The sequence below is a fragment of the Rhinatrema bivittatum genome, chromosome 18 (assembly GCF_901001135.1).
Source record: "Rhinatrema bivittatum chromosome 18, aRhiBiv1.1, whole genome shotgun sequence".
NCBI lineage: Eukaryota > Metazoa > Chordata > Amphibia > Gymnophiona > Rhinatrematidae > Rhinatrema > Rhinatrema bivittatum.
In genome coordinates, this window is record NC_042632.1 from 10,970,923 (window position 1) to 10,991,082 (window position 20,160).

Sequence of the window (20,160 nt, forward strand, 5' to 3'; positions counted from 1 at the left end):
TTTACCGTGTCAAATGCGGCTGATAAGTCGAGGAGGATAAGTAGGCCAGGTTGTTTTTTTTCTAGATTCAGTAAGATTGTGTCCATCAGGGAGATTAGCAGAGTTTCTGTATTTCGGGTTTTTCGAAAGCCGAACTGAGAAGGGGCTAGTATTTTGTTATCTTCTAAGTATTCTGTGAGTTGCTGGTTGAGAATGTTTTCTAAGATTTTTGAAATGAAGGGGAGTTTAGCGATAGGGCGATAGATGGGTCATCTGGAGACAAATTGGGTTTTTTCAGGAGAGGTTTTAGGATTGCGAGTTTCATCTGGTCAGGTACTGAGCCTTGCATTAGTGAGCAGTTAATAATGTTGGCAATAGGTTTGGCGACAATTTTATAGCTGGCAATGAGTAAGTTGGCGGGTATCGCATCCGTGGGGTGAGAGGCAGGTTTTACTTTCTTCAGGATTGTTTCAACCTCTAAGGATGACGTCGGTTCGAACGTTTCAAGACTGGTGTTCTGTTGATAATGAGAGTCTTGGGTTGGTGGCGGTGGAGGAACGTTGTTGGCTTTTAGAGGTCTTATCAAATCAATGATTTTTTTCTTGAAATATGTGGCTAACTCTGAGGCTTTGCTGGCCGCTTGGTCGTCTGGGATAGTCGTGGGAGTGGGTTTAGTGAGAGATGAAACAAGGGAGAATAAAGCTTTAGGGTCGAAGATGAAGTGGTGTATTTTCTGTGAGAAGAAATCCCTCTTTGTTTGGAGGATGGATATCCTATAGCGGTGCATGTGAGATTTGTAAGCTTCCAGATTCGGAGTGGAAGGGTTTTTTCGCCATGCATGTTCGAGTCTTCTTATTTCTTGTTTCAGGGTTTTTAGCTGGGGGGTGTACCAGGGTTTCCTGTTGTTCGTATTAGATCGTATAGTTTTTGTGGTTAAAGGACATGTTAGGTCTGCTATGTCCTTGGTTATTTTAATCCAGGAGGTTGTGGCTGAATTGGCATCCGTGAGGTCTAGCTTGTCTAATGCAGAAGATAGATAAGGGCTGAGGGTTTCTGGGTTGCATAGCTTCCTGAATTGGGCTGTGATTTTTTGTAATGGTCGAAGGATGGGTTGGGTGAATTTGAGAGTAGTAGAAATCAACTTGTGGTCTGACCAGGGAACTGGGGAACAGGTTATTGATGAGGCAGTGGAAAGGCTTTCATTTATGAAAATTAAGTCTAGTGTATGATCAGATCCTGGAGATTTAAAGTGTTTTAGTTCTGCAATAATTCCAGCTATTTCCTCTTTCATAACTTGTTTTTTTAATTTTTCCGAGATCTGATGTCTTACTTTAGACATAATTGTGAACCTTGCGTTTAAATCCTCTTTATCCGCAATATAAAGGTCTTGATAAAATATACGGAAGATTATCTCCATTCCCTCTACGGTAGTGCAGATCTGTCCTTTAGGATTTTTTAATCCTGCAACAAATGAACCTCTTTGTACGCTCACCGAATTAGCCAGAAATTTCCCAGGTTTGTTACCATAGTGGTAAAATTTGTTTTAATGTAAACAAGGAAATTAGAGCCCTTTGTAACTGATCATTCAGAATTTTGTGGGTTGCCAAAAATTTGTCCTTCCATTCTTCCTCTCCTCGCATATTAAACCTAGTCTTAAATTCACTTAAGTTTCCTATGAAGATCTACTAGATAAGGGAGCCCTGACCGATGTGCCGCAAATGCGCAGTAGAGAGCAGCTCTACCGCGCATGCGCGGGTGAGCACGTCGGCCAGAGCGGAGTGTGCCTGAAAAAAAAATGGCGCCTGCAGCAGCAACGAGCAGGAGCGGCGGCGGCGATGAGCAGGAGCGGGAGGAGCAGTAGCCGTGGCGGCGGTGACGACGACGACGAGCAGGAGTGGGAGGAGCAGTAGCCGCGGCGGCAACAAGCAGGAGCGACGACGCGCGCGCGGGAGGGAGGAGCAGCAGTAGTAGCGGTAGCGGCGGCTGCGGCAGTGGTGGCAACGCGAGGGAGGGAGGGAGGGGACACCTCCCTGTCTGCCGGTTGTGGATGAGCTGAAAGGGGAAGGGATTGAGAGAGGGGGAGTGAGGGGGGGGAGGGAGGAGAGAGTGAGGGGAGGGAGGAGAAAGTGAGGGGCGTGGAAGGGGGAGGGAGACTAGAGGGGGGAGGTGAAGGGGGGGAGGAAGTGGGAAGGAAATGGACCGAAATTTTTTTTTTAAATGTAGCCTATTGTTATGGGCTTAACGGCTAGTCTAATATATTTTTAAGGGCTTTGCATTTGGAGGCAATGTAACTGATAATTTCTCCTCGCATGACAGCTTTAGCAGTTTCCCAATATAAAACTGGATTATAACAATGTTGCTTATTATGTAGTGCAGTGGTTCTCAACCTTTTCTTCATCTTGACACACCTGACAGATGATGCTCACGTGCGTGACACATTACACACTACATTTAACAGCTATACTAAAAGAAAGAAATGCTAGATATTATCTTATTGTTAAAAATGATTCAGGAGAAAGATAACATTCTTTAATTTCAATAACTGCTTATAAAATATCATTATTTTTTCACAAAATTATAATCTTTGCTTACTGCATCAGTGAAAAATCTGGGACTGATATGCATATGTAGTGCATAGTTTTTTGATACAGACAAACTCTCATGCATTTCACTGTCAACCTCAGGAAGTTCTGACCTCGTCTGGAGTTTATACAAAGCAGAGTTAGGGGAAATTTCCCCTTTCAACTCACCATATAAAAAATATATTCAGATTATGATATCCCCTCAGTAATACTGCTTCAAAATCCCTTTCCTGATAGCCATGAACATGAAAAACTGCTATAAAGGCATTTAGAAATGATATAACATACCAGCCAGACCATAAGAGTACTAATATCTAGGACCTGAAAGGCAACAACCTTATCAATGAAAAAGTAAGACTGAAAAAATGTAACACAGTACACCCACTATTGGGGAAAAAAAAAAAAAAGAAAGCCAGACTGCGCTACGCAGAATCCTTCACCTCTGTCAAACATGCAGAATGCAGACTGACTCGTATCTGATACAGAATAAAAGACCATAAATTATAAACAAGCATACAGAGAAAAACTGAAACTCTAGGAAGTGGGGGAGGTACGGCAGGATGGTGGAGCAGGACATGGCATGCCTGCAACATTTCTGTCTTGGATTGGTGGTGGCAGTGATTGCCAGGGTTCAGGGAAAATCTGCAACATGGAGCGGTGATGAGTTTTAAGTATCAGCTCCTTACTCTGCACTTTCCTCAAGCAGCAAGCACGTGTGGCTGTTATAGAAAGCATAGGCTTGCTATGTCAAATTTTTGGAGACATACCTTCCACTCCTTGGTGACACACCAGTGTGTCCTGACACACTTGTTGAGACCCATGATGTTGCGCATTCTCCCATTTCTCTTCTAGATAAGACTTAAATGCATCATCATTAGCAAAACATGGGGACATTTGCCAAAATGGAGACCTCAAAGCAGACCTTGTCTTCATTAAAGAGCACATCACTGGACAATGGTCTGAGATAACTAATGGGCTTATTTTCGCTGAATCCACCATATGGAAGAATTCTTCAGATACAAGTAAGATGTCAGTCGAATTTGCACTAGCATAATGTGTGCAATCTTCTTCCTGGCTGTAGAATTCTCCAAATGTCTAATCTTTTCATGGCTGACCACAGAAAATCAACCCCTTTAATTGACTTTGATCTCAAACTCGGCCACATATCTAAGAATCCATTACATAATTGAGGGTCTCCCCTTAATTGGAGCTGGATCCATTTCCTGTAATTTGGTGATGTTGCATAAAAAATTGATTATAATTATTGGGAGCATATACAGAAGCTAATATAACTTCTTTTGTATCAAGCTTTCCCTTAACCAAAACAAAACACCTTTTAGAATCAATCTGAACTCACTCCATTTGGAAAGACACACTTTTTTTATGGATTAAAATAGCCACTTCATAACTTCTAGTGGAACCTTGTGGTGAGAAAATTTGTGATACCTATTTCCTTCTAAGTTTTAGGTTTCCTTTTCCAGCATATCTATCTCTTGGAGCCACATAATTCCTCCTTTCAATCTCTAATTGTCTAGGACCTTTTCTCATTTCACCAAGGTGCCCAATCCTGCTCATTCCAGAATATTATCTCAGTTTGGGTCCCCATCCCATATTTCACCAGCCCAATTCAAGTTATGCACCTTAGCACATAAAGTGAGACTGCATTGTCCCACCATGAACTGTAGTCCCCCTTTTGAACCCCAAACTAGACTCCACTGTAAGGATTGTATCCACCTATCCTTACTATACATTCCCACCCCCTGTAAAGCATAAAACCTTTCAAATTTAAAAATCATATTAGCAGAGATCACATGATGCGGTGGACCCGGATGGTTGTGTGAGCTTGGGCTCTGGGTGTCAACCCCACAATATTGAGTGACATCACAGTCAAATCTCACATTTCCTCAGATCAGTTGCTAATGGTGAGAATTCTTAATGTATGGACAGATTTATCATGTGTTTGGTAAAATTAATGTCCACCAGATTCTCCAGAAAAGAGAGAGAAGACATGCCTGTCTGACTGCAAAATGGCTGTCTCAAAGGAAAATGCACCATCACTAATGGTGAAAGATGTGAAAGTGGCAGTACTTACTGAAGTGGTTGTTGTGGTGGTGCAGCAAATTCGATGTAATCTTGGTTCAAATTGTGGAGGTAGAAACCTTGATTGTAGATTACAGGGCACGTTTAGATATAGTTGGGGGGGGGGGGGGGGGGGGGGGGGGGGGGGGAGAGTCAGCATGGTGGAAGATGACTCTGTGGCGGCCGTGATAAAAATCCAAAAGTTGGAAAAGTTGTTGGCATTCAATCAGAAAAGCTCAAGGATTTGGAAAACCACTCCAGACGAAATAATCTGTGAATGGTGGACATTCCTGAGTCGATTGAGGGATAAACATTTGAAATCTCACCTTGAGCAAGGGCTGGTTAAAGAACTGAGTCTTTCGAAAGAGAGTGGGCCTATAATAATTGAAGTTGCGCATCTTCTGGGAGTAATCGAAACGGGAAGACCCAGGCCTCGAGTAGTGATATTCAAGTTATTGAATTATGCACAAAAGGTGGAAATAATGCAGGCCTATCACAAAACCAAAGAGCTCCGATTGTTTGACCAGCGCATTCTACTATTTCAGGATTTTACACCTTGGGTTTCATTGCAGAGAAAAGAATTTGCCCCTGTGTGTGAGAAGACTGATATGCTTCACACTGTAGGACTCTGCATGTCTCCAAGTCTGGCACAAGAATTCTGCAAATCTTTTTAAGTCAGTGGTAGAAACTCAAACATTTCTGGAGAAGTCTACCTGATAGCGGGTTGAGCTACTGAGGTAACTGGTGCCCCGGTGACAATTGAATTTAAGTGTAACTGGAAGTACAGCGAGTTGCGGTTGGAATCATAAATTTTGTCAGCATGTAGTTCGATTATAGCAGTAAATGTTTTAGTTAATTCAACAATCAAGGAGCAGATAATTTCTGATTTGACTTTACAGCAGTTAAGTACATTGGATCATTGTCATTAGTTTTTTTGAGTTACTTTTGAAGTTGATCATATGATGCTAGATGGCATATGAATATCAATGTTTTTCTTTTTGTAAAATCTGAATCGGGTATGACACCTGATCACATCTCCCCCTCCTCCCTCTCTCCCCTCTGCAACCCAATCTCTGCCTCACAGACCCGCCATTACAATCATAGTACTTCCAGCATTCTTTATTGAGACCCCCAACCCTCACCCCCCATTTCACCCTCCGTTATTCCTGTTAAATGCTTCTCGCGCCACATGTTCTCCCCTACCCCTATACCCCCCTTTTTAAAACTCGCTATCTAAACCTACGTTACATAATCGGGCGGATTTTAAATGCCCTGCTTGCGTAAATCCGCCCGGATTTATGCGAGCAGGGCCCTCGCGCGCCGGCGCGCCTATTTTGCATAGGCTGCCGGCGCGCGCAGAGCCCTGGGACGCACGTAAGTCCCGGGTTTTTTTAAAGGGGGCGTGTCGGGGGCGGGGCCGAATGACGCGGCGTTTCAGGGGCGGGACCGGGGGCATGTCGCCGGCCCGGGGGCGTGGTCGAGGCCTCTGGACCAGCCCCCGGGTTGGATGACGGCGCACCAGCAGTCCGCTGGCATGAGTAGATTTACATCTGCTTCTAGCAGGCGTAAATCGAGGGACAAAGATAAGGGGGGGTTTTAGATAGGGCCGGGGGGGGTGGGTTAGGGAGGGGAAGGTGAGGGGAGGGCGAAAGAAAGTTCCCTCCGAGGCCACTCCGATTTCGGAGCGGCCTCGGAGGGAATGGAGGCAGGCTGCTCGGCGCGCGCAGGCTGCCCAAAATCGGCAGCCTTGCGCGCGCCGATCCAGGATTTTATAAGATATGGCTATGCACGTATCTTATAAAATCCAGCGTACTTTTGTTTGCGCCTGCTGCGCGAACAAAAGTACGCGATCGTGCTCTTTTTTAAAAATCTACCCCAATATGTATTAGTACCTGTCACAGTTACTGTTAAACGATTTTTGTTAAATGACTTTTGCTTATGTTATTTCAATATCAGTTTATGTTAAAATGTAAAATAGTACGACCCTTGTCATACTGTTCCAGTTGTTCTAATGTGAACCGATGTGATATACTCCAACGAATGTCAGTATATAAAAGCAAATAAATAAAAATAAATAAGGTGATTTTGGTCTTCTTTTCTTGGGAGGCAGTTTCCTTTTGGGGTTTATTATCTATAATGCAGAGGGCTGGTTTTGGGTGTGGGAGGACTGAGGAGAGAGAGGGGGGAAGGGATTTTGGTACTGCTCACAAAAATCTTTTATGTAGAATGATTAATGTTCTGCAGGTTGTTATACAGCATGGCATGAGTGGGAGAGATTATATATACCAATGGAATCAATATTTGAATTTTGAATTTTAGAGGAGGACTGTGGCATGAGTTGGGACAAGGTAGTCTCGCTGTAAGTTTAAGGGAATTTGCTTTGAGGCGGACAAGTGAAATATGGGATGGGGACCCCTGTTGAGATAATATCTTGGAATGTAGCAGGCTTGGGTGCTCCAATAAAATGAGAAAAAAAATCACAACTGAGAAAGTTAAGAGGGTATCGTTTTTCTCCAAGAGACACACATGGTGGAAAAGGAACTTCTAAAACTTTGGCGGATGTGGGTGTCTCAGGTATTTTCAGCGCAAGGCTCTATAAAAAGTGGTGGAATAGCTATTTTAATCCATAAACATGTCTCTTCAAGTGGAATAAGTTGAGATTGATTGTGAGGTATGTTTTGTCTTGGGGGCAGGGGGGGGGGGGGAGATTAATGTAAATGACTGAATGGGGTATGACATCTGATCAAATGATGCCATATTAGCATCAGTAGAGGTGCCCAATGGTTACAATCATAATTTTTTGTTCAACTTATGCATTTACAGGGCATGGGTTCAGCTCCCATTGTACTGGGGGGGGATGGGGGGGGACGACACCTCAATTGTGTAGTGGGCACTGCATTGGACTAGTGGCCACATTTGAAAACAGGTCCTATTAGTGAGAATAAGGGGGTTAATTTTTTTGTGTTCAGTGTTGAAGTTATTGCATATATGGAGAATCCGAAAGGGATTATATGTATTATGCTAGAGCTCACTCTACCAAGTCCCGAATTGATTATTTACTTATAGCTGAGGGGCTCTTTCAACAAACTTCATGTCTTAAAAAGAATAAAACCACTTTTCTACTCTCACGACTACAGAACAGTCCTGCAAGCAATAATCTTCTCTAAGTTAGATTATTGCAACTCTATATTATTAGGTCTACCCTCATCTCACACTAAATCTCTTCAGATGGTTCAAAATACGGCAGCCAGAATATTGACAAACACTAGGAGAAGAGATCACATATCTCCAATCCTCAAAGACCTACATTGGTTGCCAATTCACTATAGAATCATATATAAGTCCATTACCTCTATCTACAAAGCTATCCATCAACACTCTCCGCTCAACCTACAAATCCCATTCAGAAAACATACCTCCTCCAGACCCATCAGAGAGTCCTATAGAGAATCTCTACAGGTACCACACACCAAAACCTCTCAGCATATAACTTTCAGAGACGGGGCATTCTCCACAGCAGGACCACCTCTATGGAACTCCATTCCACCGGATCTGCAACAGGAACCCTGCCTTCCAACATTCAGGAAAAAACTCAAAACGTGGCTTTTTAAGAAAGCCTTTCCAGACCCCAACTGAACCTTCTCTCCATTAACCGACTCTCAGACATTACCTTAACATGGTAAACAATATCTCTGCGAAATTCCACAACTTAGTAAATACCATAAATTTGTAAATTTTTTTTTCTCTCTGTTAAATTCCTATCGACTTTTCACTGCTCCCAGTTGTGTATTTCCCTGTTTTATTGTAACTGCTAAGTTTTTCATTCCGCATCTGTTAATACTTTTATTATATCTTCTTTTTACACCCCTTTGTTAATTGTAAACCGGCATGATGTGATACCTATCGCGAATGCCGGTATAGAAAAACACAAAATAAATAAATAAATACATTCAGCAAATATAGACCCCCTTAGTCATTTCAGATCACTGTCCGGTTATTTGTTTGTTTGTGCAAACTAATCAGGCCATGTGATCTTCATTTTGGCGGGTGCCTCCATGGTTAATTAATTATATTGCTTTCCAATCATACTTGGAAAGAAAATGGCAGGCGTTTGGTCGTGTCAAGATAAAAAACACAGAAGTTATTGGGAAAGGGACACACACACACTTCCTTCTTCCCAACCCTTGCTATAAGGAAGCTTTTGACTGTCTGGAGCCATGTGGATCTTTCACCCAAACCTAGCCCTAAAGCAGAGCTGTGAATCTGTTGAGGCTCCTTGTGATTATGGAGACAGCTGCTTAGCACCTGGCAGAAAACTTTGAACTCTCCGTTCCCTTACTGTTCCATTCATTATGGCTTTGCACAGTTCACTTAAATTGTCCGAGGGTAATTTTGAAAGGGACTTCGGCAGGAAAGTAGTGATTTACCCACAGAAATGGTCCTTTAGAAAGTTACACAAATGATACATATGTCAAATTGCATGGATACAGACTGTGGGCCTGATTTTAAAAAACATTTTCTCGAGTAAAACTGGGTTTTATTAATGCACTTTACTTGAGTGATTGGGCTTTTGAAAATTGCTACAATATCTGCCATTGAATTGTTCATAGGATTTACTCGCCTAAGTGCGCTTTACTTGAGTAAATGGCTTTTGAAAAATGCTACAATAGTTACATTTACGTGTGTAATTCCTTTTGAAAATTACCCCGTATGCATGTACTTTTGTGCTCATAGGAAAGAGGCATTCTAAGGGCAGGATTGGTACATGCATGTGCTATATAAACCTAATAGCAGGGGTAATTGTGTGCATGTAGTTTGCCCAGAGGGCTCACAATCTGAGTTTATGGCTGAGGCAATGGAAGGTGAAGTTACCTGCCCAAACTCACAAGGAGCAGCAGTCAACATTCTTGTCAACTGTCTTGTCAATATTCAAGGCTAATTTATTGTGAAGAAGCCATCTTATTTTTTTATCTTCAATACAGTTTAAATTTTAGATACCTAAAATAAGAGAAACAAAAAAAAGTTATATAATTATTTCCAATGTTAAGGGCTCATATTTAAATTAAACTTTTTACACTAACCCTAACCCCCATCCTGCAACCCTTCCCACTTTCTCATCCCAAGTCAGAAATTTGGGAGTCTCCATGGATAAACAACTTAACTTCAAAAGCTTCATCAACAACACAACCAAGGATTGCCTTTTCAAACTCCAAGTTTTAAAACGTCTGAGACCTCTCCTCCACTTCCATGACTTCCGTACAGTGCTTCAGGCAATCATCTTCTCAAAAATAGACTATTGCAACTCTCTTCTGATCGGCCTACCTGCAAATACTATCAAGCCATTACAGATGTTGCAAAATGCTGCAGCCAGAATTCTAACCAGATCCAAAAAATGGGACCACATCACTCCCATCCTGATGAACCTCCACTGGCTCCCTATCAAATACAGAATCCTGTTCAAAGCTCTAACCATCACCCACAAAGCGATATTCAACATCACACCTCTGGAACTCAAGATCCCTCTTAGACTGCACTTACCATCCAGGCCTGTAAGAGCAGCATATAAAGGCACCCTCCAGGTTCCCTCGCTTAAAACAACTTAGTTTTTGGGTACTTGCCAGGTTCTTATGGCCTGGATTGGCCACTGTTGGACACAGGATGCTGGGCTTGATGGACCCTTGGTCTGACCCAGTATGGCATTTTCTTATGTTCTTATGTTCTTAAGAAAGAGAGCCCTCTCAGCGTTTGGTCCTACACATTGGAACTCTCTTCCTCCAGACCTCCGGCTTGAACACTGCCCGGTCACATTTAAGAAAAGACTCAAAACCTGGTTGTTCAATCAGGCCTTTGCCTAGTCAGATAATCCTATGAATTAAAATCTGCCCGATCATTAGTAGTACTTTTGACTCTCCCTATCATTTACATCGCTTTTGTATTAAAATTCCATGTCCAGATTTAGCTCCATTACTATGATTCTTTTGTCTTCACTACGATCTCATACCTTATCCTAACCCCACTAGCCTCTCATTATATTGTAGAGTGACACCCTGATATGTTCCCACAGTTCCATGATCTTAGTTTGTACAAGCCCTTGTTGTCTGCAATCCCTAGTTTTCTATTTTCAGTTCAAGATCACTTCAGTTCAGTTCAAGATCTGAGCTTCTGCTATCACGTGTTTAATATATTTGCTCTCTCCGAGACACTGTTACTGTTACAATGTTAACTACTTCGTTTTTATTGGAATCCCTAGTTCAATGTAATTGCTCTCTTCTGAAGCACTGTTACTGTTTTCAATGTAAACCGAACTGATTTGTAACTTTTTACAAGAATTTCGGTATATAAAACTGTTAAATAAATAAATAAATAAATAAATAAATAATTCTTCTCCCCTATCTCTGGGGAAATCAAAATTACTCCATGGAAGAGTGGTGTATTTTCTTAATGTACCTTTTTTCCCTCTCTGGATTAGGTATTCTGTTTGATAATAATTAAATCAGAAATTGTTCATCTTGAATACTAAATCCCATTCCAGAGTGGTGGAAATATAGCATATTTGTGTGCTGGGAAATGGTTTGACACCGTGAATAATCCCGTATGTAGTCTGATTGTATGTTTTGAGTGTTGGGGAAATTATTGTGAGAGCTTGAATTAATCCTGTAGGTATTTTGTTTTAAACTTGAAACACGAAGTTCTCCAAGACTGTTAAAAATGCTGATTTGGCTCAATAAACTGTCAAGCTTTACTGCCCAGTAAATTAAGTATGGTGCACGCGATGAAATAATTGTTTGTTCCCAAGAGGCTCTCAAATAGACCTGATGCAGTTCACCTGTAAAACATTAGCAGTTTGGTGGGTTGTTTTTTTTGAGAGAATTCATTGCACAGATTTGGAAAGCATATTTCATCGCCTATGGCCCTGGAACCCTGAATCTGCTGATCTTGTCTCATCTTGGAAGCTAAGCAGGGTTGGGCCTGGTTAGTACTTGGATCTTGAGATAAGTTTCTAGTTTTCATATTTTGACTGGGACTGATGCTACACTAAACAAACAAAGCTCTTTCACTTTTTTCACACACAGTAGTTTGCATTGAGACTCAGGAAGGTTAACTGAAGTTTTTCTCAGATAAGTTATAGCTCTATATTCTGTTTGTGTGATCCCGGTTGGGACATCAAGTTAAATTATCTGGAGATCTTTGATCATGATATTGAAGGACTGTTTTTCATAAGAGCATGTTCTAGTTTTCCTCATCTAATTGAGAGTTTATGATTAAGAATATGAAACACAACTCCTGGAGAGTTGCCTGTCATGTTCTGTGCATTTTAGTAATAATCTGAATACAAGGATATTTTTGAATGACACATTAAGCTCTTAGATATGTTATAATTTTGAAGAATATCACAGTGAAAATTCAAAATTGCCACATAAGATGACTTCTTATTTTTAAGTGTAATTTGTTTTTATGTTTAAATCTTATTATTTGTAATAATATTGGTAAACAAGGAACAAAATACACGTCTAAGACATAGACATTCAAATCACAAAAGGCCACCCAAACAAAAGTAATATCAACCAAAAGGACCAAATTACAGTAGTACAATAATTGGCTCGCCCAGAGAATCAAAATAGTCATCCAGTGGTTTTCACACCTGTGACCAGGAGGCATGACGGTGATACTTAATAGTGACAGCTTTCTCATATTTACAATACAGGCAGATAGAATTCCACCAGAAATGCTCATTCAGTAAATCACTGTGTTTCCAGAAGGACAAAATTCAATGAAGTTTGACTGCAAGGAAAAAATTCAATAATTTATGATGGGGAGGAGGAAGAGAAAAAGGCAAAGTCGCCCCCTGAAGAATAACTAAGTAAGTGGGGAGACCCAATGACCCTCAAGATCTGTAGCTTGGTGGGAAGCCTGAAAGCTCAACTTCTTATGAAAGAAAATAGCCACCCCCTCCTCTTATTGCTGCACAGGACTAAAAAAAACTTCCCCCACCCAGGCTTGTTTCAATTTAAGAGATGGGATCCTATGAGCATGCTCAGTTTCAAAAGGTAGGTCAAACTGCAGCTGTAGACAGGCAGGGATCATAGTGGATAGACTTTGCCAAATAGCCCCCTCCAAGCCTTCAGGGATGCCAGGGACTCAAACGTTGTTCCGACTATTGCGATTCACCAAATCCTCAAGAAATCTTTGGAGGCGCTCCACTTTCAGGATGAGTTGTGAGAGGGGGGCAATCGCCTACAAAAGTGCCGTGGTTTGAGATTCAACGTCCTCCAGCTGCACAGTGAAGGAAATCAACTATTGGGACTTCATTGAGAAATCGGAGCGGATGGCTGCCATAGAGTCCATGTTGCTTTGAAGCATGTCTTTCAATTGCTGGCCGACACCATGTTTTTCGTGGATGCTGACTTGTCCGGAGATGGGGATTCCTTCTTAGAGCGCCCCTTGTGCCAGCTGCCCCTGCAAAGGCAGCCTTGATCTTCCTGAGTTAGTCCCAGATATAGCCAGCACAGGTTAATGCAAAAATTTGGAGTCACACTCCAAAATGGGGGAAGGGGCAGATTCAAGCAGGATCTTGTGGAGCAGCTGGATCAAGCAGCCATCTTAGTCACTGCTCAAAGTGCCCCCAAATGTATTTTTTAAGGTTAAAAATACAGAATGTTGTGTGGAGGTTTTTTGGACCAGTGATTGGGTTATCAAGCTTTATTCAAGCTTCAGCGGTTTAAACTTAGCTCTGAGCTCTTTTCCTCCAGTGATGTCAGAGACTCTAGGGGGGCAGGACCCTCCCTGGGCTTTCACTTCTATGGTATCTGTTTTCTGGTGTGCCGATCTAGAGTCGACCTTCAGCCTCAGTCACCTTCCTAGGATGGAAGACTGGACAAAATAACACAAGCCACAGTAGGCTCATGAGTTTTGTTAAATCACACTCATTGATAAGACTCCTCCCATTGGGGAGTGTTGGGGAACACAATAGATTCCTACATTCTCTGACATCACTCATTCAGCATCTGTGAAGATTCTGATGCATGTAGTAAGGAAGACTTTGATGCAATGCAAAAAAACAGAAGTATCCATTTTACCATCAAATGTATCAACCAAATGAAAAATGAAGATTAAGGAGCACACTGCAGTTAGTTAATGGTATCAAAGTGCTCAATAGCAAATCTATCTTTTGCCCACAATGAACTATAAACATGTTTATAAACCAGCCCACATTTATCACTACCATCTCTTCATTCTTCAAATTATCTTTTTTTTTTTTTTACATGTTTTCCTTGCATCTAAAGAGCAGTCAACAAGTCCAATAAAAACCTGCCACTCTGCCTATAGCAAGTTGGCTCACCTTAAATGGTATTTTTCATAGATAGCAGGATGAATTAGCCAACTTATGTACGGTGTTATAAAATTACCCTCATTATGCACACAAACGCAGATTACCAGTTGCAAACACTGGACATGGCTTTCAGTATCACTCATGGGATTTCTCTTTTATTGGGGAGGTTGCAGTATATTTGCATGTTTCTCCCTGCTTTCTCAGTGGTTGACTTCGGAAGTCACCATAACACACCTTCTGCTGAGCAGCTTTTCCACTCCAAGCTTCAAGTAGAAAGCTGGTACTGGGGGTATTGTAGTACATCTGCATGCTTCTCCCAGCCGCCTCAGTAGTGGATTTCAGAAGTTACCACAAACTGCCTTGGACCCGAGCTGCTCCTACCTCTTGCTCCTGTAGGAAGAGGTAGGAGGTACGGTTACAGAGTATCTGCATAATTTTTTCAACTGCCTCTGTGGTCTATTTTGTAAGCCATAACAACCCACCTCGAGTCTGAGCTGCTTCCATGCTCCTGGAGCAGCCGACCTGGTTACTGGGGAGATTGTGTACATTCTAGCTACCTTAGAGAACACTGAAACGCCTTTGGGTTTCCACCAGCTGTCCAGGAGGTGCAAACCATAGCATTAATCTCAGTTCAGTAGATTTATCCCTATTTTTATGTCCTATGGCTCCTCTACATCTGCTGTTCCTGATGCTAATCCTCTTCAATTTTATTGTTTGCTGCAAACCACTACTAACCATTTAATCTCACCGTTCTCTACATTCTTTACCTTTCCTGCCATTCTGTCTTTTGCTCTGTCCACTGCTCTTTTAGCTTCAAAATTGTTTTTTAAACTTTTCCAGCCTCCACTCTCCCTGACAGCATCTCATCCTTGTTACTGTTGTCACATATTCGCCTATCTTCTCTGCATTCTTCTGTTCTTCCTTTCAAGGGGGGGTGTCAATCCAAATCCTGGCTGTGAGGTTAACTTTAACCCTATCTGTGCACATCAAACCGTTACCCCTCTGATCTCATTTTTATCATTCTTCTCTATCCATTGTTCAGGTTTCCGGAAGAATGCTTGCTCTAACAACAAGCTTGCCTATATTCACGATCTCTTTATCTCTTATATCCATCTTCTCGCTTTTGCAGTCTTTTTTTTTTTTTATTTTTTAGTTATGCATTTTAACAGAATTTACAAGTATCCACTTGTTAAAGAAATCTCTTATATACAGAAAGAAAAAGTTTTAAAGAAATTCTAATAATATATTACTTATTCTGTATCATAAGCAAATAGAAGAAATACAGAGGGAGAGCAGATTAAAGGAGCGAGTATCATTAAACATAGAAAAATAAATCTCAAGTCTTTCTGACGGTCTGAGCGGGGCCCCCACTACTTAAATCAAACACTCCAAACAGCAGAATCATATGGAATTTGGGTGAGTATCCAGGAAGGACCTAAGTTGCTTGGTACAAAGAAAACATACCTCTGACCCTGGAAGAGTATACAACATTTGCAAGGGAATTGCAACTTAAAGGTAGCCCCCTTTTGTACAACCTCCACTTTCATATTAAGGAACTCTTTTCTTCTTACTTGAGTTTGCTTAACTAAATCCTGATAGCAACGTATTTTTTGCCCAAAGAAGGAAGCCTGGCTATTTCTAAAGTATTGTTTAAATATATTGTTCTTGTTCATCAAAAATGCAAAAGTTACCAATAAAGGTCTCCGATGTGGAACTATCATCTCCTGTGATGATTCCAGTAATGTTGTCATATCCATTAAAGGTTGATCTTCCATATCCATCCGAATATTCTCGTTTGGATATAGGTAATATACTTTAGTTATTACTGGTTTGACTTCATCTGGAACTTTAAGCACTTGCGACACATACAATTTAAATAAATCCAATGGAGAAACGTTTTTTAACACTGGAAAATTAAGAAATCTTAAATTGTGTGCCCTTAAATTGTTCTCAATTTTTTCTAATCGTCTGTTCACCACTTCTTCATTCTGGATCAAGGATGTTTGAATATTTCCCATTTCAACAACAGAGGTTTCTAACTTATCTATTTTATTATTTTGAGTCAATATTTCTGTTGCATTATGTTGGACTTGTTTTTTAATTTCCAATACTTCCTTTGTTAGTCCCAAAATAGCCTTTTCCAAGGACTGAGGAGCATTCCATATTGAACCAAGTGTTATTTCAGGGTCTCTTGTTAAAAGAAATCTTTCCTTAGTTATCTCCTGGTCTACCCCTCTTTCCATTCCTGCTGTTAGACCGACGCCCTCACCCAGGCTCGAGGAATCAAGCCTCACAGCCATTTTCAACCCCTCTCCCCTTTCTCCTTGGGGGTGGTCTACCTTGGCTTTTGGCTCCAGCTTGGTAAGTCCTTGGGTTGTTTCTTGTCCTGCCGCTTCAGCCTCTCTCCAGAGACCCTCCGTCGGGCTTGCAGTTTCCTTCAATCTTCCTTCCTTGTCTCAGCCTGGGGGCGCCGGTCTCAATGGAGATCCGGGGCTTAGTGATGTCTCGGTCGGGGAAGTAGGTGTCCGCTCCAATGCCTGTTCCCCAGCGACCCGTTCTCCCGGCGTAAGTGGGGGCAGCGCGGCGAAAAAGCTCCCTATACTGGGTTGTGTTGTCTCCACCGGTGTGGAGGTGACCTCTCCACCCCGGACCCGGGCCTTGCGCTTGGTATGCGGCATCAGAAACGCCTCTAAGAGAAAATGAAACTGGAGCTCCTCACAGCGTGACCGCTCAGATCGCCATCTTGGAAAGCTCTCCACTTCCCGCTTTTGCAGTCTTGCCTTTCCCCTGAGGACTGTGCTTCAGTTGCTGTCCTCTGTCATGGAAGTTTTCTTTTCTCCCATACACCTTGCACAGTAGACTGTGGTGGTGGTGTTCGACTGCTGCTCACTCCCTCCTGTAGGTTTCATCCCCTTCTTCAACCTCAATCGCATTGCTTTTCTTCCTTTGAGGTCCTCTCTATCTGCCTATTCACCCCATTGCCTATCTGGATAGCTTTCATATATTGACCCCTTGATAAAACCCCCTTTTCTTTTCTCATTGACTTTGATTCCTGGCTTTCCTTTTTCCTTAAATCATTTTCCCCCTTCCTTTATTCTTGGGGGATTTAACCTCCACACTGATGACCCCCTCTGATTCTTATGCCTCAAAGTTCCTTGCCTTAAACACCTAATTTGACCTCTACCACTCCTACTCATCAGCATGGTTACTGCCCTAACCTATTTCTTTCTTCCAACTGCTCTCTCTCAGATTTCTCCAGCTAATTTCTTTCCCTCTCACATTAAAGCACCTTCCGCACTACCTCATCTAGTCACCATCAACACCTTCATGAATCTCCAAGCAGTCGACCTTTGTGTCTTCTCTACCACTGTCTCACTCTCTCGTCTCCACTACATTGACGTGGCAAATTTGTATTTATGTATTCATTGTTTTCAATATTATACTTTCCTCTGCTTTAGATAGTGTTGTGCCTCCCCTTACCCATCCTATAAGCTGCACCAAACCCCACCCTTAGCTCACCCTCAGAATTGACTTCCTATGTTTCTGTGCCCACTCTGCAGAACAACTCCTGGCTAAAATCTCTCACACTTGATGACTTCATATATTTTAAATTCATGCAGACTTCCTCCCAGTCTGCTGTTGCTTTTGACAAGCAAGACTATTATATCCATCTGACAAACTCTATTGCATCTAATCCTTACCATCTCTTTGCCACGTTCGATTCCTTCCTCAAATTGCCTTTGTCTCCTATCTTTCTTCATTTTCTGTCCAGACTATGGCTGACTACTTCCATGACAAGATGCACAAAATTAGTCTCAAGTTCTCAACCAAGTCACCTCTACCTCCTCTCCCCCACTTAATTTTTCTCCCCTTCCTCTGGCCCCTGCTACCCTTTCCTCTTCTGAAATCACAGTAGAGGAAACTGCCCATCTTCTCTTTTCCTCATTACTTGTTCCTTTGCTTTATTTTCCCTGTAGTCATCCTTTCCATATGTTACATTCTCAATTGTATCCCTTTCTATTTATTTATTTATTTATTTATGGATTCTTTTATACCGAGGTACGTATAGCAATACATCACCTCGGTTTACAGTGAAACAATAAATTAGCAACCAGCTTTACATATAACAGTTTAAATACAGTAAACGATAAACAGAAAGGTCTTAACATAAAATGCTAACTTCATAAACAATAAAACTATTAATTAATAATATTTAGGTATAACGCGGGAGTAAGTTAACTGTAAGGGCAAAACTAAAGTCATATTATGGTCGAAATACAGTATAGATGGACAGATGGGGGGTATGGATTGGCTGTATGATAAAGATTCATAGTGTGAATGCTTGTTCAAACAACCATGTTTTAAGGTTTTGTTTGAAAGTTTTGTGACAGGATTCAGTACGCAGGTCCAGCGGCATATTGTTCCAGATATTGATATCAGCGATGGAGAAGGAGCGGTCTCTGGTAGAAACGAGTTTGATGTGTTTTTGAGGATGGACAGCTAATTTTGCTTGGTGAATACTTCTTATAGGTCTGTTGGATGTGTGAAATGTGAACTGATCGGAAAACCATTGCATCTCTTGGTTGTGAATTGATTTGTGGATGAGTGAAAGAACTTTGAAAGTAATTCTGTAGGAAACTGGTAGCCAATGTAGGAACATGAGTGCTGTGAGAGCAACTGTTCTCGCTATCTTCATGCTGTGATGATACCAAGCCTTAAAAAAACCTCACTGGACCCTACCTGCCCCTGCTAACTATTTTCATCTACTGAGAGGAGGAGGAGTAGCATAATGAATAGAGCATCAGGCTGTGAATCAGGTAAGCCAGGGTTCAAATCCTAATGCTACTCCTTGTGACCTTGCCTCAAAGTACAAACTTAGATTTTGAGCCCTCTGGGGACAGAGAAATATACATTATCTGAATGTAATCTGTCATGAAGTGACTGAAAATATAAGTCAAATCAAATAAGAACATAAGAATTTGCCATACTGGGTCAGACTAAGAGTCTATCGATGAAAATCCTTTTTTGAACTGTGGCCAATGCAGGTCACAAGTACCTAGCAGGATCCCAAACTGTAGATAGATCCTGTGCTGCTAATGCTCGGGGTTAAGTAGTGGCTTTCCCCAAGTCCCTCTGGTTGATGGGGGTTAATAAACATGTGAATAATGGTGAGCTAGTGGATGTAGTATATTTGGATTTTCAGAAGACCATTTGACAAAGTGCTTTATGAGAGAGTCCTGAGAAAATGAAATAGTCACAGATATGAGGCAATGTCCTATTGAGGATTACAAACTGGTTAAAATATAGGAAACAGTAGGATTAAATGGTCAGTTTCTCAGTGGAAAAAGGTAAAAGTGCTATGTCTCAGAAATCTCTGTACTGGGACTGGCGCTTTTTAATATATTTATAAATGATCTGGAAATCCAATGGATGAAGTGATCAAATTTGCAGATGATAGGAGACTATGTCCTTTCGTGGATTACAAACTGGTTAAAAGACAGGAAACAGAGTAGGATTAAATGGTCAATTTTCTCAGTGGAAAAGGGTAAACAGTGGGAGTGCCTCAGGAATCTGTACTTGGACCGGTGCTTTTCAAAACCTATCTTATAAATGGGCTCTGACCGACGGCGCGCAAATGCGCAGGCAATCATGTCAGTCAGAGCGGAGTGTGCCCCCCAAAAAATGGCGCTGGGAGGAGCAGGAGCGGCAGGAGCAGTGGTGGCGGCGGCGAGGAGCAGGAGCAGTATCGGCGGCGTGCGCGAGGGAGGGACCCCCCCCCCCCGGAGATCTTCCGTCTGCCGGTTGTGGATGAGCTGAACGGGGATGGGATTGAGAGAGGGGAGTGAGGAGAGAGGGAGGGAGGTGGGGAGGGAGAATAGAGGGGGAGGGAGTGGGAAGGAAATGGACCGAAAATTTTTTTTTAAATGTAGCCCGTTGTTATGGAAAGGAATACGATGAGTGAGGTTATCAAATTTGCGGATGATACAAAATTATTCAGAGTAGTTAAATCACAAGTGGATTTATATATATTTATTTATATATACCAATCCCAACCTTCTTCCTAAACCCTTACTTCTTTAATAAGATGATGCAAACTAAAACTGTACTATTTATTTCTAACATGTTATACTCTGCTGTTGCTGAGTTGTTTCTATATATATATTTTTCTCTTTGTATTGTATTATGTTA

At 41.7% G+C, this 20,160-nt stretch overlaps 1 protein-coding gene across 3 annotated transcripts in view; it reads left to right on the top strand.

Moving 5' to 3' along the window:
• RANBP17 (RAN binding protein 17) overlaps positions 1-20,160 on the top strand; it is a 1,033,051-nt gene that overhangs the window by 205,844 nt on the left and 807,047 nt on the right. The window lies entirely within an intron of this gene.